A 16883-nucleotide genomic window follows, 5' to 3' on the forward strand; every position below is an offset into this window, starting at 1 on the left:
CCAGTTGAACACTCCTACCTTTTTCTAACATTAAACTGCCTAGAGTTGAGATATTGTTTATTTACGATACCGGCCAACATCTACGCTCATTTGTCTTGCAGAGGACCGGTCCCATAATATTATTCTGGATAATTATATTTCAAACAAGCAACACGTATGGTGTCGCTCAGTGTCAGTGCTGCCTAGGGTTCCGGGATGGTTAATGCTTAGCCTGCCTGTTCAAAGTTCATCGAGACCCGTGTGGGGAATAATTTTAGTGTAACTACAACACCGCCGACTGGGACAGAGGAAAAGCTAGGAAGAGACTTGGAAAAAATAGTCAGAAAGTTCGCATCACAATTGGAATTTACGCTAGAAAGAGAGAAAGATGGGAACCTTCAGTTTCTGGACTTGCAGATCCACGTGGCAATTGGTTTATGCTGGGAGTACGGAAAACGCATGCCGAAGCCTGTCCTACCGCGCTCGAGTTGACACTATAGCAGGTTAAATGCGGTATTATTAGACAATTAATAGGCAATGCTTTAAACCGATCTTGTATCCACTACGCAAGTAAGGCAGTGGAGACGCAGATCTGTCGACAAAGGAATGCTGGGTTTTCGAGTGATGGCATATTTGGACAGATTAATAGGCTAGTTGCGGGAACTAAGAGAAGTTCTAAGCCACGGGGGGTCGTTGGGCGGTCATCCCGTACCAGCATGACATCTCACACAACCTAAAGGCGTGCGCAAAGAAGTTCGGCGCTGACGTAGTTTTTGAGAGGGATTTTTGATTGGACGGGTTTACCTCGTTCTTTGAGAATACCCAACCAGTCTAAAAGGGCGCACAGAGAAACGTCTACAGTATGCGATTTCGGTGTAGTGTGCAGAATACCGATGGAGTCTGGTGTCATTTATGTAGGTCAAACCAAAATAAGTGTGAATGATAGAATAACGGAACATAAAAGAAATGTAAAAAACAAAGATCCGAATTCGGAAATTGCCAAACCTTTGAATGAATGCGCCAACTGCTTTCTAGCCTGGGAAAGGTAAAGATTTTAGAAAGGGAAAACAACGACTTGAAAATATTAGTGAAAAAATGAAAGCCGTTTACAACTCCCTGTAACACCGAATTGGAGCGCAGCTCTTGAGGAGGAGGAGGGAAGGGTACTGAGGGTCACGTGTTCTCGGGGCGGGGGGTGTCGCGTGACCTCGGGGGGGGGGGGGGGGGGGGTCATGTGACCTTGGGGGGTCACGTGACCCCCCAGAAAATTTTTTCCGCTAGCTTTAGCGGGGAATTGTTTCCGCTATATCTAGCGGGGAAATTTTTCCGCTAGGTTTAGCGCGGAATTTTTTCCGCTAGATTTAGCGGGAAAGTTTTAGCGGGGAAATTTTACCGCTAGAATTAGCGGGGAATTTTTCCCGCTAGATTTAGCGGGAAAATGTTTCCGCTACATTTAGCGGGAAATGTTTTCCCCTAGATTTAGCGGAGAAAGTTTTCCGCTAGATTTAGCGGGGAAAATTCCGCTAGGTTTAGCGAAGAATTTTTCCCGCTAGATTTAGCGGGAACATTTTTCCACTAGATTTAGCGGGGAATTTTTTCCGCTAAATCTAGCGGGGAAAATGTTCCGCTAGATTTAGCGGGAAATTGTTTCCGCCAAATCTAGCGGGGAATTTTTCCGCTAGATTTAGCGGGGAATATTTTTCGCTAGATTTACAAGGGGTGTTTCCGCTATATTTAGCGGAGAAATTTTTCCGCTGGATTTAGCGGGGAAATTTACCCACAATGCACCGCGCGGTTACGCCGACGCCGACGCCGACGCCGACGGCGACGCCGACGCCGACGCCGACGCCGCTCAAGGCGGAAACGGGCCCCTGAGAGCTGCGCTCTAAAAGACGATCACGATAAGGACGTCTGCCGAATGCATCAGTCACACGTCCGTCAACTTCAGTTTGGAAACCGACACATTTTTGCGGCTGAACGGTTTGGGAGAACCGGGATGGATGACCTCGGGGTGTCGTGGTGTGTGTGTGTGTTAACAGGGGATCTGTCGGCAACTTTGAGTTGGCGCCATCCGAGCTTGTCGTTGACTGGAATGTACGGGGGCCTTGGAAAAGGAAGAGGAAAGGGGGTAGGGGTTTTGGGAAAGGAAGAGAAAAAGAGGAGGAAGGGGTGGCGAGTGGCATATATGTTTCTCCTGTGAAATAAAGTTTGTAGCTGCGTTTGAGACTTCGTCCATGTCGTTCTGTGTTTGTCCCTTGTCCGTAACCAGGTCTCGGGTTTACAACTGTGCTCAATTTACACCAGCTAGCCTGCACCCTCACCATCAACTCAATTATTTATTACGTTCAAATGTTGTTTTTTAACCGACTGTAAAGATGCGCGACGGAGTCATTTTCATTTTCTTACAGGACGGGCATATTAGTAATATATAAGAGCCTCCGGAATGCTACCGAACCTTCAACACACCCTACACTCCTTTCAATCGCTGTTTTGCTTAGAATCATCGCTGTTTTTTGCATGCCTACCATAGAAGAGAGGTTTGGGCCTGAAAAATTCCGAAATTTTACAACCGAAATAACAAAGTTATTCATGTTATTTTCCGGCGAAGAGACAAACTTCATGCGCGGTTTCCCATGGAATGCAAAGGAGCATCGCAAAAGTAGACTGGTTGCTATCTGCTTCAATTTGCCTCCCGGAAGTCACATAGACACTAGTACCAGTTGGACCTCTAGCGTACATTATAATAACCCTATGGGCACAACACACCACTCATATCGCGGCTGACTCAGCATGCAGTTTCGTACACAGGGATATTAGGGAGTTTTCGTATATCATTTTCGCCGTCACGCTACGCTCTCCGAAACCCGTTACGATACCCGCAACTCTACAGTCAAGGCCATCGGAGCGCAGGCGCAGTAGTGCTTTTTCGTTGCTGAGTGCTTCACGTGGTCTACGAAAAGTCCCTATAAGCGCGGTTTACGCAGCTTTGTGTGCCAACCTAAGAAATAATATAGCAGTCTTCTATAACATGTCAGTTTGTTTTAATAATTTATTTACCAATTTAACGAGTTTTGCGTTATATCTGCGCTAATAGTATCTGCACGTGCGGCATTTTGTGTAGCACACAACATTGAGATGGCGATGACAACGGGGCCTGTCCATCGCTCCATGCGGGTGCGTCTACATACACGCTCGCGCGCTGGTTCGTCGCGAGTCGCTTTATCGCGAGCGAAAAAGACGATCCATGCGGATCACGTTTAAAGACCGACGACCAGTTGGCGCTTTCCACTTTCCCCTCGCTTCCTCCTCTCCCTTTTCTACCATGTCCACCGTTACCTGTTTCCTCCTCCCTAACGCTGAGGAGGATCTTCTGCCTTGCAGAATCTCGAGTCTGGTCGTCGGCCTTTAACCAGGTGGACGGGCACCCTGTTGTTACTGTGACCATTGATACCAGAGGCAACCAACTCACAGCTGTCAATGACGGATTCACCACTGTCCAGAATAAAATGACAATCCAGTCACCGGAACAAGCACCGCAAGCAAGCTGGCATCTGTGCCTCAGCTTTCAGCGAAGAGGGTCCTCTCTGTTTCGAAAGATTGAACCTGCAGAAACTGCTCACAATATCACAGAAATTCTCTGTATGGTCGTCGTTAAGAAAACTATTGATTCAAATTTCACTTAGGCATGAGTTATCCGTGTTGCGCCTCATTGCTATAGAGGATAGGACAATTAGGACCAGAAATTAGACAGTTCTTTGTTTCAATTTTTATAAACAAAATGCATTAAGAGTGTACAATAACTTGGCAGAATATGCGTGGATTATAAATAAACACTGTTCAGTTTTTTTTTTTCTTAAGACACAACGGACATTTATAGAACAAAATCTCTAAGGGAAACTTGGTTGATTCATGGAATTTTTAGCTCTCTTAATGCTTGTCCAGATTGAGGTACTCAGACGTAATCGCGATTACGATCTAACCTGTAGAGCTTGAGGGGAGATGTACAAAGTGTAGAGCCTGCTATTTCGTTGAAGCCGCGATCAGCACTATTATTCTTTCGGCTTGTGGGGGGCAGTAAAACAATATATAAACACGAAATTTTGTAGAATAAAATTCAGCTGTGTTTAAAACTCTGTGTGTTGTGCTGTCCATCGTCTTTTCCCCCGTTTCGGAGGCCGGTTTTAAATTATGTTAAACCTTTACCAGCTCGTTTGCGCCCTAACTTTTTGTTCGTTATATTACTCTAAAGCCTAGTTCACATGCAGCGGTTTTGACCCTAGAGCGGCGCGATTTCTGCCGTCGCGGCGCTCTGGCCAGCACCAGCGGTTGAGAGGCACGAGCGCCGCGACGGCAGAAATCGCGCCGCTTTAGGACCAAAATCGATGCATGTGAACCCGCTTAACTCAGCGGTTTTCAACCATTGATGTTTCGCGGACCCCTTGCGGATCGGCGGAAGTGATGGGGGACCCCGTTCGCGGTGAGGGAAAGGGAAAGCTATAGGTTAATTATGATAATGATTTACTAAATCAATGTAACTAACGGGTAGACTTCTCTCATTGACATGCATACGAGAAAACTCACCTGAAAATTGGAACGTTTCCTCTCAATCGAAAAAAACGAAATACAACTTTTATTGCCGGGCTTGATTAATGAGACAGGGCTTCTCGGACCCCTAGAAAGCCTTCGATGACAGCAAAAAGTCCGCGGATCCCCATTTGAGAACCACTGCTCTAAATGATTGAGAATTAAAGTAATGTCCATTGACGTTAGCAACGTCGTTATACTGGGCGATTCAAGGAGCGGCCAGGCTCTTTAAATCGACCACAAAATTCGGTTTCTTAACCTATCGCATTCTGATTTTGTGCAGCGTTGGCCACAGGTTGTGCATTTTTTTTCTATAAAAATCGCAAAGAGCTGGCTTACCTGAGGAAAAAGTAAAAAAAAGAAAAATGCTTAACTGCTATGGAAACGGAGCGAAACCACCGGTTCCTCTAAGCACAGCGCGCCCTATAGATTGAAGACCGGTGGCTTTTCTGTTTCCATAGGAGTTAAAGGAGCTGTGCAACGATATTCAGTTGGAATGTTTTTCCCTATACACGAGCGTACTGGCACTAGTGGGACTCAAGGATACTCGCACGCAACGCCACTGGCCAAGAAACTCCTTTGTCGCGGTAAAATTTCAAGGACAAAAGCGATTATTTTCGTTCAATCTCTCCTTCGCAAAATTTGATGACGTAACGTGGGGACCGCAGAACACCCAAGTGACGATATTTGAATGCGGTTCATAGATTGGACCCGAGCCCTGCGTGGGCACTCGATTTGGGCTCGTGATAATTACTAGCTCGAGAAGCTTTCGGGTAGTCGCTCGCGTCCAATCGCTGCAACGACGACAATAGCCGAGCCATAACAATGTCTGGAACTCAGCGCGTGTCCTGTGCTTTGCCAACCCCAGCGCGTGGCTATGATCAACATTGGCGGCATATAATCGGCTCCAGATCGCGTGGCCGCTTGTTCTGGCTGCGAGTTGAGGGGGTGAACGCTGCTCGTTTTTCTTTAATTTTTTTCTGGGACTTCTATTGCGTGGGGTGAAAAACGAACGGGTATTTCACAGGTCATTAACGTCAGGGATCTGTTCTAAGCGGTATTTGCGCAAAGTACAAAAATTGTTGCACAGCTCCTTTAAGCCTTTTTTTTTTCCTTTTTTTACTTAGCCATTGTCGAGAACTGGCAAAATCATAGTTCAACCAAGGTAGGCAACAGCTTGTTACCATTATACCTGACAAACAAGGGGAATCGGTGGCCCAGATTCCACTTCCGGCTTTCGAGCGCATCGGACGTGTAATCGATGAGCTCCCCCGGAGCGGTGATAACGGCCCCCGAAGGCCGCAGTGACTCGGTTACTTCTGGATCTGAGGATTATAGGATGCTACTGCCTTCGCTGCCATCAGGTGAGGCAATGAAGTGTGCAGTCGTACTGCACGGCGAGATCGGTTGTCGTCCGTACAATATAGAAGATTTTCGCCTGGGGTTGGCCCCCGGGCCAAAATCTTCTGCACTTTTCACCTGGGGGTCGACCTGGGAGCGGACAAGCCGAATGAACCTTTTTTGGCCTGTCCGTTCTGGGGGACTGTCTTTGGCTCATTTATTTCTGAAGCAGGTTGTAAACAGGTTTATTTTTGTGCGTGAAGTGAACGATGATTTTCTTCGCACCATGTGTCAGCTGCGCTTAAGCGCGAGACACATGTACGACGAAACCTTCCGATCCGACGTGCGGACTGCCGGAATGACCTTGGGGAGAGAGGGTTGTCGTAGCATCGGAGAGCGTTGAAAACCCTCGCCTCCGACCGTCGTATTGCGCGGTCGGACGTCGGATCGGACGGTTTCGTCGTACATGTGTTTCGCGCTTTAAGCAGAGCCTTGCCTCAGTTTGTTGTTTATTCCGAGCATGTCCCCACCGGTACATTCACGGCTACAAACGCAAAATTGTCCAAGCGACGCTTTCTTTTTTTTTTTTGTGCACTCGTTTTTTTTTTTTTTTGGAATGTCTAAGCGTAGTCCCGCGGAAAAAAAAAATGTATAAACACCTTCTTGATGTTCTGCTCCCTGTGCCTTTGTACAGGTCATTGTATAGTGTGGGCCCGGGCCAGGATGTGCTTGAGCGCGTGAAAAAAAAAATGTCAATACCGCCATGTGTGAAAACTTTTTTCTCTAACCTGCATATCGGAGGACTTATCGCTTAAATCGTGGTTGGATGAAAGGGGTTTATCTGTAGCGTGGGGTGTGAACTGCTTTCTGTGCAAGAAACCAGAGACGGTAGAGCACGTTTTCTTGGAGTGCTGGGATGGGGTTTTCTTTTGGGACATTCTACAACGTACATTGAAGATGGCGTTCCCATTGAATTCACAATATATTAGGTACCTAGCCGTTGGCAATGATGAAAGTGTGCCGCACAACTTGATAATGCTTTTGGGGCTCCATAGTATATGAAAATCCCGCATGGCCGTGCGACACGCAGACATTTATGTAAGATAGGTGCACAAATATTTTTTTAAAATAACCCCATACCTATGGTCAGCTATACAAAATTCTTTGTACGGTCGGCTTTAGGTATTTGGCCCAATTAGCTGAAGAGTTTTCTATGGCTCTCTTAAGCATTTTTTATGGTCGCCTTTATGGGTCTCTCTAGCTTTGTCTATGGCCCTATCGCTGTCCAGCCATAGCGCTCTTTAGTTTTTCTAATGGTTGGGTAAAGATTCCTTTATGGCTTACCTTATGGCTCTCTTTAGCCAGCAAACTCTAAAAAAAGAATTGCTTCAAGTTCCCCCGACTTGTGAACGCTACATGTAAATATACATATATCTCTGAACACACAAGAATACACAAAACACAAGCAGAACACTACCACACACAACAGCAACAACGCAGCGACATCGAACCCCCACCCCTCTCTACATATGCTATGTTCGCACTAGCTACATCTATGGCAGTCTAGTTTTTGATTCCGACTTTGCGGGTGACATCATTTGTCGCAAAAACACGGAGAGGCGGAGCTAATATTAATCGTACTTCATACATTATTTGAATTGTCGCTTGGAATAGCCCGCACCTCTTAATTCAACACCCTGAGCAAAGGAAACGCAGATCATTAGGCTAATTAACAAAAATTTAATAATTATCTTTTTAATACGTTTGATGAATCGTGTTGACAATGAAGTGTTGAAATGCGGTACACTGGTGGTGAACATTGCAATCAAGCTATTGCTTACCTGCAGTGTAATCTATTTTCAGTTTTGGTGGGGTATTAATTAATTTTCATTGTTGCACAAGTATTTAAATAGATTTTTCAAGCAAGCAATATTACTTGTTTTCAAAACTCGTTGCAACAGCAGAGAACATAACGGGTCATGCTTTGTCACCGGTATTGCAGAGATTTAGTATTGCTTTAATTTTCTAACCTGGAGCGTTTTTCCTATAAAAAGTAGGTGCCGGGAGTGATAAAGACCCACCAATCAAGACTTGGGTATCACAGCAGACGACTAAAATGAGACTATCTTCGGTGAGATAATGTGACAGCTTGAAAACATCAAGTTGCCCAAGTCAGAAAGTTCAAAAGCTCGTGTTGAGAGTTTTTGTAGATCGTCTAGCAGACCGCCGCTGCCGCCACGAGCATGGAGGAGGAATTTTTAGACTCGTCGCCATAACATTTTTAATGGACGGGTAAAAAATATTTATTGTTGGGGCCATAAAATTTTCTATATTTATTGCTTCGCTGACTTTAGATTCATGGCCACAGAATTTCTATAGGCGGGTAAAGACAATTTATTAATCTCCAGTCGTTAGACTCGATGCCAAAGAATTTTCTATAGGCGGGTAAATACAATTTATTAATCCCCAGACTTTAGACTCGTGGCCATAGAACTTTCTATAAGCGGGTAAAGAAAAATTATTGGTTCCCAGTCTTAAGACACAGGACCATAGACTTTTTCTATAGCTGGCTGTAGCTATAATTATGGATTTCTATGGCCGACCATAGAAGGCTATAGGAGGTGATAGCCTGCCATGGAATTTTCCATAGACGACCATAGACCATTTTTTTATGGGACGCAGCAAGTGTTAGAGGTGTGGAAAGCCCAAACCTGTGTGCCCGATTGGGTAACCGTGCTGGAAAGAGCGGCACAATTAAAACTCTTTTAGCCATATTATGTTGGCCATTGAAAGGCGGACAAGAATCTTTTAACTTTTTGTAGAGCTTTGTTTTGTGGTTGTACCAAACTGGCAATAATAAAAAAAAAAAAAAGATCCGTGGCCGAGTGGGCTAGCGCACACCAGCTCGGAGCACGTGGAGCGAAAGCTCGCGCTGCAGAACCCAGGGATCCTCGGTCCGAGCCCCACCCCTGCCCGTTTCGATCTGGATGAGCATCGTACCGGCGTGCGGTCGAGTATCACTACTGCGTGATGCACTTTAAAGACCCCAGGCTAGCGGCTGTACTGCACTGGCTAAATTGCTTATCTACAGCTGGAAGGCTCGTCGCCCTTTGAGGCAGACCAAGTTCTAGGCTGTATGAACACACACACAACCCAATTTTTTTTTACCTGACAATCATTGAGCAGACAGCCGCAGTGTTAATGAAAGATCGTCTAAAGAAGACACCCTTATAACACTATTACGGAGAGAGAGAGAAATGGTTTATTGAAAGACGAAGATGTTAACCTAGCTGTATGATGCCGGTTTGCTACTTCGTACTGGGGAAAGGGAAGGGGAAATAAAGAATCGAGAGGAAGAAAAGAAGAACAGAAAGAAAGAGTACTCATGAAAACATTCACGCACACATAAATTAACTAAAAAAAAAAAAAAAATTGACCTTAAACGCAAAAGTGGAGGAGCGTATGCGTCAATCGCAAGTACAAAAGGGACAGAAGGTGTAAAAAAAAAAAAAAAATGATTGGCGTGGTCGGTTCTTTCCTCTTTGTCTCTAAAGTGTCCTGTCCAGCCGGGTTTCTTTTAGATACTTGGTCAGCGCATTTGTTGCAACCTCAGCTTCTCCATAAGTTTGCCAAGGGCCAAGGAGTCGCTGCAGGGATAATGGTTGTCCGGATAGATGCAATGCCTGAGCCATGGTAGCACGTTCCTTCTCGTACAATCTGCATTCGCACAGGAGATGATGTTCGTCCTCAAGTGATGAGCACGGTTGGCAGAGTGGGGATGATGCTCTGCCGATCATGTGAAGATACTTCTTGGTGAAAGCAACACGCAGGCGTATTCGGTGAAGTGTGGACTGCTCACGCCGTCCAAGTCCTCGCGGTACACGAAACTGAAGTTGAGGGTCAATTTCATGGAGCCGCTTGTAGTGATAGTTTGGGCAAGACCAGAGGGAAGAACGGATGGCGCTTCCGATACGATTTGCCAATCGCCTAGCGTCTGCCTTTGAGTATGGAATACGTATGATGGAATCTGATTTTCTTCCGTTTTTGGCAGCAATGTCTGCTGATTCATTTCCGGCGACTCCACAATGGCTTGGTATCCATTGGAAGAGAACTGTGTGTCCAGTCATGATTGTCTCATTGTGAAGGTGCTGTATTTTCCGTACTATTTGGATGTTCGCGCTTTTTACGTTTGGGTTTATCATGCTTTGCAGCGCCGCTCTAGAATCAGTGAATATCGTCCAGCTGGCTGGAACTTGTTCAATTATTAGCCTCAAGGCTTCGCGAATCGCAACTAGCTCTGCAGCTGTGGAGGACGTTGCATGACTAAGCTGTGCCTCAAGTGTGAAGTTCATCGACGGAACAGATATTCCTATGCCTGTGCTGTCTGACGCAGTGGATCCGTCAGTAAAGATATGTCGTCGTTTAGAATGGCGTTCCTGGATTATGGTAAGAGCATGCTGCTTAAGAGTTGTTAGTGCGCATTCTTTTCTTGAGGTAATTCCTGGAACATCAATATAAATTTCAAGGTCCGAGCGTAACCACGGAGGGAATGAAAATGTCTCTAAAGGTTCGAATCCATCAGGAAGCTCACTACTGAGAATGTTCAAAACCTGCGCAAAGCTTGAAGCCTTTCTAGTGCTACCAAGAGTGGCGAGATGATGTGCCTTATGGCGCGTGCTTTGTCGCAGGTGTGTACATAATATTTCCTGTGTCCTAAGAATAGCGATGGAGAACGCTCTGGCTTCTGCAACGCTTCCTGTGTTAGATGTGCATGAAGGAAGTCCGAGGCATGCGCGAAGGGCCTGAGCTTGCACAGATTCAAGCTGCTTCATGCTAGAACGTGAGATGTTGTACAACACTGGCAGACTATAACGCAAGAGTCCCACGAATAAAGCGTTGTAAAGTCTTTTAAGGGAGGGGACGGAGGAACCCCACCTGGTGCCACTAATAAATTTGAGTATGTGTACTATGGTGACTAATTTTGCTTTCAGACGTTTTACATGAGGAGACCAACTTAGGGATCGATCAATTACTATTCCTAAGAAGGTATGTTTTCGGACGTAAGGGATAGCAAGGCCATCAATATATAGCCGGTACTTGTCCGTGTCGCGCCTCGTAAAGGCCATTGCCGCTGTTTTTTCTGGTGAAACTGTAAGTCCTCGTTCTTTTAGGTAAGAAGATATGATGATAATTGCTTTCTGCAGACGGATACGATTAAAGTGTTGTGAGATGGAGGATGTCCAAATACATATATCATCTGCGTAGAACGATGTTTTTGTAGACTTTGGAATCTTTTGTGCTAGTTTGATAAGACATATGTTGAATAGGACGGGACTTAAGACGCCACCCTGAGGGACTCCGCGAGTGACACTGTGCATTGTAGTATTTCCTTCTGTAGTTGACATATAGATAAGGCGGCCATTCAAGTAACTTAATATCCACGCGAGAAGTCGTCCTTTTATACCAATATCACGTACAGCAGCGTGTATTGCCTCGTGCATAACATTGTCAAATGCACCTTTGACGTCAAAGAAGACAGCTGATGTAATTCGTTTTTCTTTTTTGGCTTGCTCGACGGATGAAACAAGATCTATTACACCATCAACGGAATTCCTTCCACGTCGGAAGCCAGACATGCTTTCAGGATAAATGTTCCGTTCCTCTAAGAACCATTCCAAGCGTCCTAGTATCATCCTTTCCATTACTTTACATATGCACGAAGATAGCGCTATCGGGCGGAAAGATGTTATGTCAAGTGGAGACTTTCCCGGCTTCAAAACAGGTATAATTCTCGAAATCTTCCAGCTCTCAGGTACTACTCCAGATTCCCATGATTGGTTATACAAGGTGAGTAGTCTAGACTTTCCTTGTTCACCAAGATGAGCCAAAGCTGCATACCGTATATTATCTGGACCGGGCGATGATGGTCGATTGGATAAATTGAGTGCTTCATTTAACTCACTTAAGCTAAATAATTCATCAAAAAGAGTGCGGTTCTTTGAGTAGACTAAAACCTGGGCATTGTAACTAGTGCCTGTGGAGTTAGATGTCAGTTTCTGACAGTACTCTTCCGCTATTGCGAGCTCTGGCTGACGGAGACTAAGTGCTAGCGCCCGGAAAGGATAGAGTTGCTGAGGAGCTGTTTTCCGACCACGAGCAATTGACCAAATCTTTGTAAGGCGCTTCCGAGGGTCAAGGCTTTCACAAAGCGATTTCCATCGTTTCCACGAAAGTTTTCCAAAATAGCGCTGGATCTTTTTTTGAAGGCGTCGTGCCTGTCGCGTATCATCAACGCTTTTCGTTTTTCTGGCGCGTCGTTCAGACTGGCGACGAAGAGCGCGTAGCCTCTCATAATCTCCGTCGATGGATACTTTTTGATATGGTAGTGTGTACTCTTTCGTGGACATATCATTAGCGTGATTCAAGGCAGCTATGAACTCTTCGTTCGTAGTCGCAGACTGAGATGCTGTCTCCATTATGTTGCTTAATGTTTTCCAGTTAGTTCTTTTGACTGTATTTCGTGGAAGCGCCGAGTGAAACCCGTATATTAGTGTGTATGTGGGAATGTGGTCGCTCCCATGTGTCTCGATGTCAGCAAACCAGACAGGAGTTCGGGCTAATGATGATGAGGACAATGTTATGTCTAAGCAACTGCTTACAGAATTTCCTCTAAAAAAGGTAGGGCTTCCATCATTAAGAACTACTAGATTGTGTTGCTGAGCAATGTCTACAATATCTGTTCCGCGACAGTTAGCTTTCTTGCTACCCCACAAAGGGTGGTGTGCATTGAAGTCTCCAGTCAGTATGTGGGGTGAAGGAGTACTGCTGATGAGTGTGGCAAGCAAGTTTTTGTCGAGAGGCGCCCTTGGTTCTATGTACACTGTAAAAAAAAATCCCGTCAAATTACGGAAATTGCCAATAAATTTTTGATGCCGGTACAATTTCCGTTGTCTTGCATAACGGTCACAGCATTACGTAGGTATTACGTGCATGACAGTAATGAGGCCCTACGGTTTTTGCCCGTAACTTGACCCGTAGAAGCATGGCAGAAAACCGTAACTCTCATGTACGTGATCCACAGATACGGGAATTGTTCCGGCATCGAAAATTAGCAGGCGTGTTGTCCGTAACTTGCGACGGCAAAAAACCGTAACGGTTAATAACTGAGCTTCACGTGATGTGCAACGACTGAAATTGTTCCGGCATCGAAAATTAGCTGGTGTGTTGTCCGTAACTTGCAGCGGCAAAAAACCGTAATTCTCAATCACCGAGCTGTACGTGATGTGCGAAAACAGGAATCGTTCCTGCATACAAAATTAGCAGGTGTGTTGTCCACACCTTGCAGCGTCGGCCACAGCCTGTTAAACTGCTAGCTGCAGTGACTTAACAAAATGGATGTCTAAGTGAACAATATAGCATTTTACTGCTTATTTATTGTTCACTGAGATATCGGTTTTGTTAAATCACTGCAGCTAACATTTTAACAGTCTCTGGCCATTGCTGCAATGTGCGGACAACACGCCAGCTAATTTTCAATGTCGGAACGATTCCCGTCGTCACTCATGATGTGCAGCTCAGTGATTGAGAGTTACAGCTTTCTGCCGCTGCAAGTTACAGACAACACGTAAACTAATTTTTGACGCGGGAACAATTCAAATTAAATATCTAATGGCCAGGGAATGCGACAAGGCTGCGGGTCCAAGTTCTTTCAGGAGTTAATGCCAGCTGCGCATCCCAGAGATTAACAGCTGCTTAAACACTGTGTTAGAAATTTCGAGGAAGTGCACACAAGATACAGTATTAAGTAAAACATGTTCATACCTTTATTCTTAAGAAATAATTAGTGGGCCATGTCCACCTTTCCTGTGAAAGGCAATCTCTAATTTTCTGAGCAATCAAGTCCATAGGAAGAATTACAGAACCTGGAAAACAAAACAAAAAATGTGGAATATGGTTAGGTTATGAACAGAATGTGATGACAGAATAAACGTCCCAATTTTCACAAACAATGAGTTACATGTAAGGGCATTGAAGGAGCCTCAGCTGAACTCTGGCGGGCACTAAACAGTGAAACCAACTTGTGACTCGTGGTATGAAACCATTTTAACAAGGGAAGTTAGAAAAATTCCTTTGAAGACAGAATTTCCGCATTCAATAAGTTACTTCAAGTTTGTTGTCACGAGCTAATTTCAGAAGTTACTGCCAGCTGTGCCTCCCAGACATAATTAAACACCGTGTTAGTGGGGTTGTGCGAGTATTCGGAATTTCGGACTGTAGTTTCAAATAATACACTATTCTATATACGCTTTGAGAAGAACTGTGCTGTTCGTGTTTTTTGAAGTGTTGGTTGCGTGCGGCGGGCTAGTCTCGTTGAGTGCGCTTCTTACCGAGCACCGTTGCACTGCGGAGAAGCAATACCTGCGGAAGCGAGCTCCGCGGGTGTTGCTTCTCCGCAGTGCAACGGTGCTCAATAAGAAGCGCACTCAACAGGATAACCCACTACGATAAACACTTGGGAAGATAGAAATATCGCAATTGCGTGGTTGGAAGAAAAGCATACATTGAACGCGGGGTGGTGCACGTGTGCCGGCTGTATTTGAAAATAAATGGAAACTTTGTGAATGTGCATATCTACTTTGTAGTAAAAGTTTTACAATTAAACTGACTGTTATGCAAGAGTATACTATGTTAGGCAGAGATGCCCTTACAACCTGCGTTCCTCATGCGCGATTCATTCTTTTAGAGCACAGCTCTTAGGCGCCCGTTTCCGGCTTGAGCGGCGTCGCCGTAATCGCGCTTTGCATTATGGGAAGTTTCCCATAATGACATCACGAAGGTTACCCCCGTGAGGGTTACGAGGGTTAGGGTCACGAGGGTTATCCTCACGAGGGTCACAAGCGTTACCCTCACAAGGGTTGCGAGAATTAGTTACCCTCGAAAGGGTTACCCTCACGAGGGTCACAAGGGTTACTCTCACGAGGATCACCCTCACAAGGGTCATGAGGGTTATGAGAGTTACCCTCATGAGGGTCACCCCCCTGAAGTCCCGTGACCTGCCCCCACGAGGTCGCGCAACCTCAGGGGGTCACCTATCCCTCAGTACCCTTCCATTTTCCTCCTCAAGAGCTGCGCTCTTATCCGGTGTTACAGGGAGTCGTAAACGGCTTTCATTTTTTAACTCAAATTAACGAAAGATTATTTTATATAGCAAGATTTGTAAATTCACTCAATTGGACATTTCTATAGGAATCATTTTATGTCAAATCCTTCGTTTACTTGCCATTCCAAGACATCAGAACTTCTGAAGTCAGAGTTCATAAATATAGATAGATTAAACTTCGCGTATAAACAAACAAGTGGAACAATGTTCACAAGTTTAGCTGGGTTTTCGTCTAAGGATTATGCAGTGATAGTAAAAAGCATGGAAAAACTATTCGATATTCAAATCGAAAATATTCGGCCAATACCGCTGTTCGCTTCTAACTCAAAATCATCTATTCGCACAAGAATATGTGTTAGTAAGCAATTTCGAGGAAGTGCACGTAAGATGCAGTATGAAGTGAAACATGTTCATACCTTTATTCTTGAGAAATAGTTAGTGGGCCACGTCCAGCTTTCATTTGGAAGGCAATCTAACTTCCAGAGCAATCAAGTCCACATGGAGAACTACAGAACCTGGAAAACAAAAACAAAAAAATGTGGAATGTGTTAGGTTATGAACAGAATGCGATGACATAATAAACTTCCCAATTTCAGCAAACTACGAGTTACATCTAAGCGCATTGCAGGAGCCTCATCTTAACTATGGCGAGCACTACAGTGAAACCAACTTGTAACTTATGATCCGAAACCATCTCAACAAGGGAGGTTAGAAAAATTCCTTTGAAGACAGAATTTCCACATCCAATAAAATACCTCAAGTTTGTTGTCACGACTTAATTTCAGAAGTTACTGCCAACTGTGCCTTCCAGAGATAATTAAACACCGTGTTAGTAAGAAATTTCAAGCAAGTGCACATAAGATGCAGTACAAAGTAAAACATGTTCATGCGTCTATTCTTAAAATAATTAGTGGGCTTGCTTTCCAGCTTTCACATGGAAAGCAATCTCTAACTTCCTGAACAATCAAGCTCATAGGGAGAACTACAGAACCTGGAAAACAAAACAAAAAATGTGGTACGTGATTAGGTTCCGAACAGAATGTGATGACAGAACGAACCTCCCATTTCCTGCTAACTATTAGTTACACATAAGCAGAGCTTGAAGTCTCCCTTAGGTTGAGGGGGGTCCCTAAAAGAAGGGAGGAGGGCGGGAGGGGGGGGGTTTTGACGAAATGTATTAGATGCACATAAAATAACACCCACTGCTGACTCTGTCCCCACCGTACCTGCAACCCTCGAATTGCTAATCCCCAAATGTCACATTCCTGAAAACAAGCTATTTTATTGCAAGATATGATTTTGATTTCACAAATGCTGGGGCTGTGGAGGAGGGTCCCAGACCATCCGTTAAAATCAGTGGGGGACCCCCTGAGACGACCCAGACTTTAAGCGCTGCACATAAGTGCAGTGCAGGAACCTCAGCTTAATTCTGGCAAACGTTAGACGGTGAAACCAACTTATGACTTATGCTACGAAACCATTGTAGCAAGGGAAGTTTGAAAAATGCCTTCGAAGATAAAGTTGCCGCATTCACGGAGTTTCTTCAAGCCTGCTGTCGTAAGTTAATTTCAGATGTTACTGCCAAGTGCACGTCCCAGAGATAAACAGGTGCTTGAAAACCATGTTAGTAAGAAATTTCGAGGAAGTGCACACAAGATGCAGTAGGAAGTAAAACATGTGCATACCTTCATTCTTGAAAATTAATTCATGGGTCATGTCCAGCTTTCATGGGGAAGGCAATCTTCATAACTTCCAGAGCAATCAAGTCCATATGAACAACTACAGAACCTGGAAAAAAAATGTGGAATGTGGTTAGGGT

The sequence above is a fragment of the Ixodes scapularis genome, unplaced genomic scaffold (assembly GCF_016920785.2).
Source record: "Ixodes scapularis isolate PalLabHiFi unplaced genomic scaffold, ASM1692078v2 PGA_scaffold4__175_contigs__length_147842914, whole genome shotgun sequence".
NCBI classification, from domain to species: Eukaryota; Metazoa; Arthropoda; class Arachnida; order Ixodida; family Ixodidae; genus Ixodes; species Ixodes scapularis.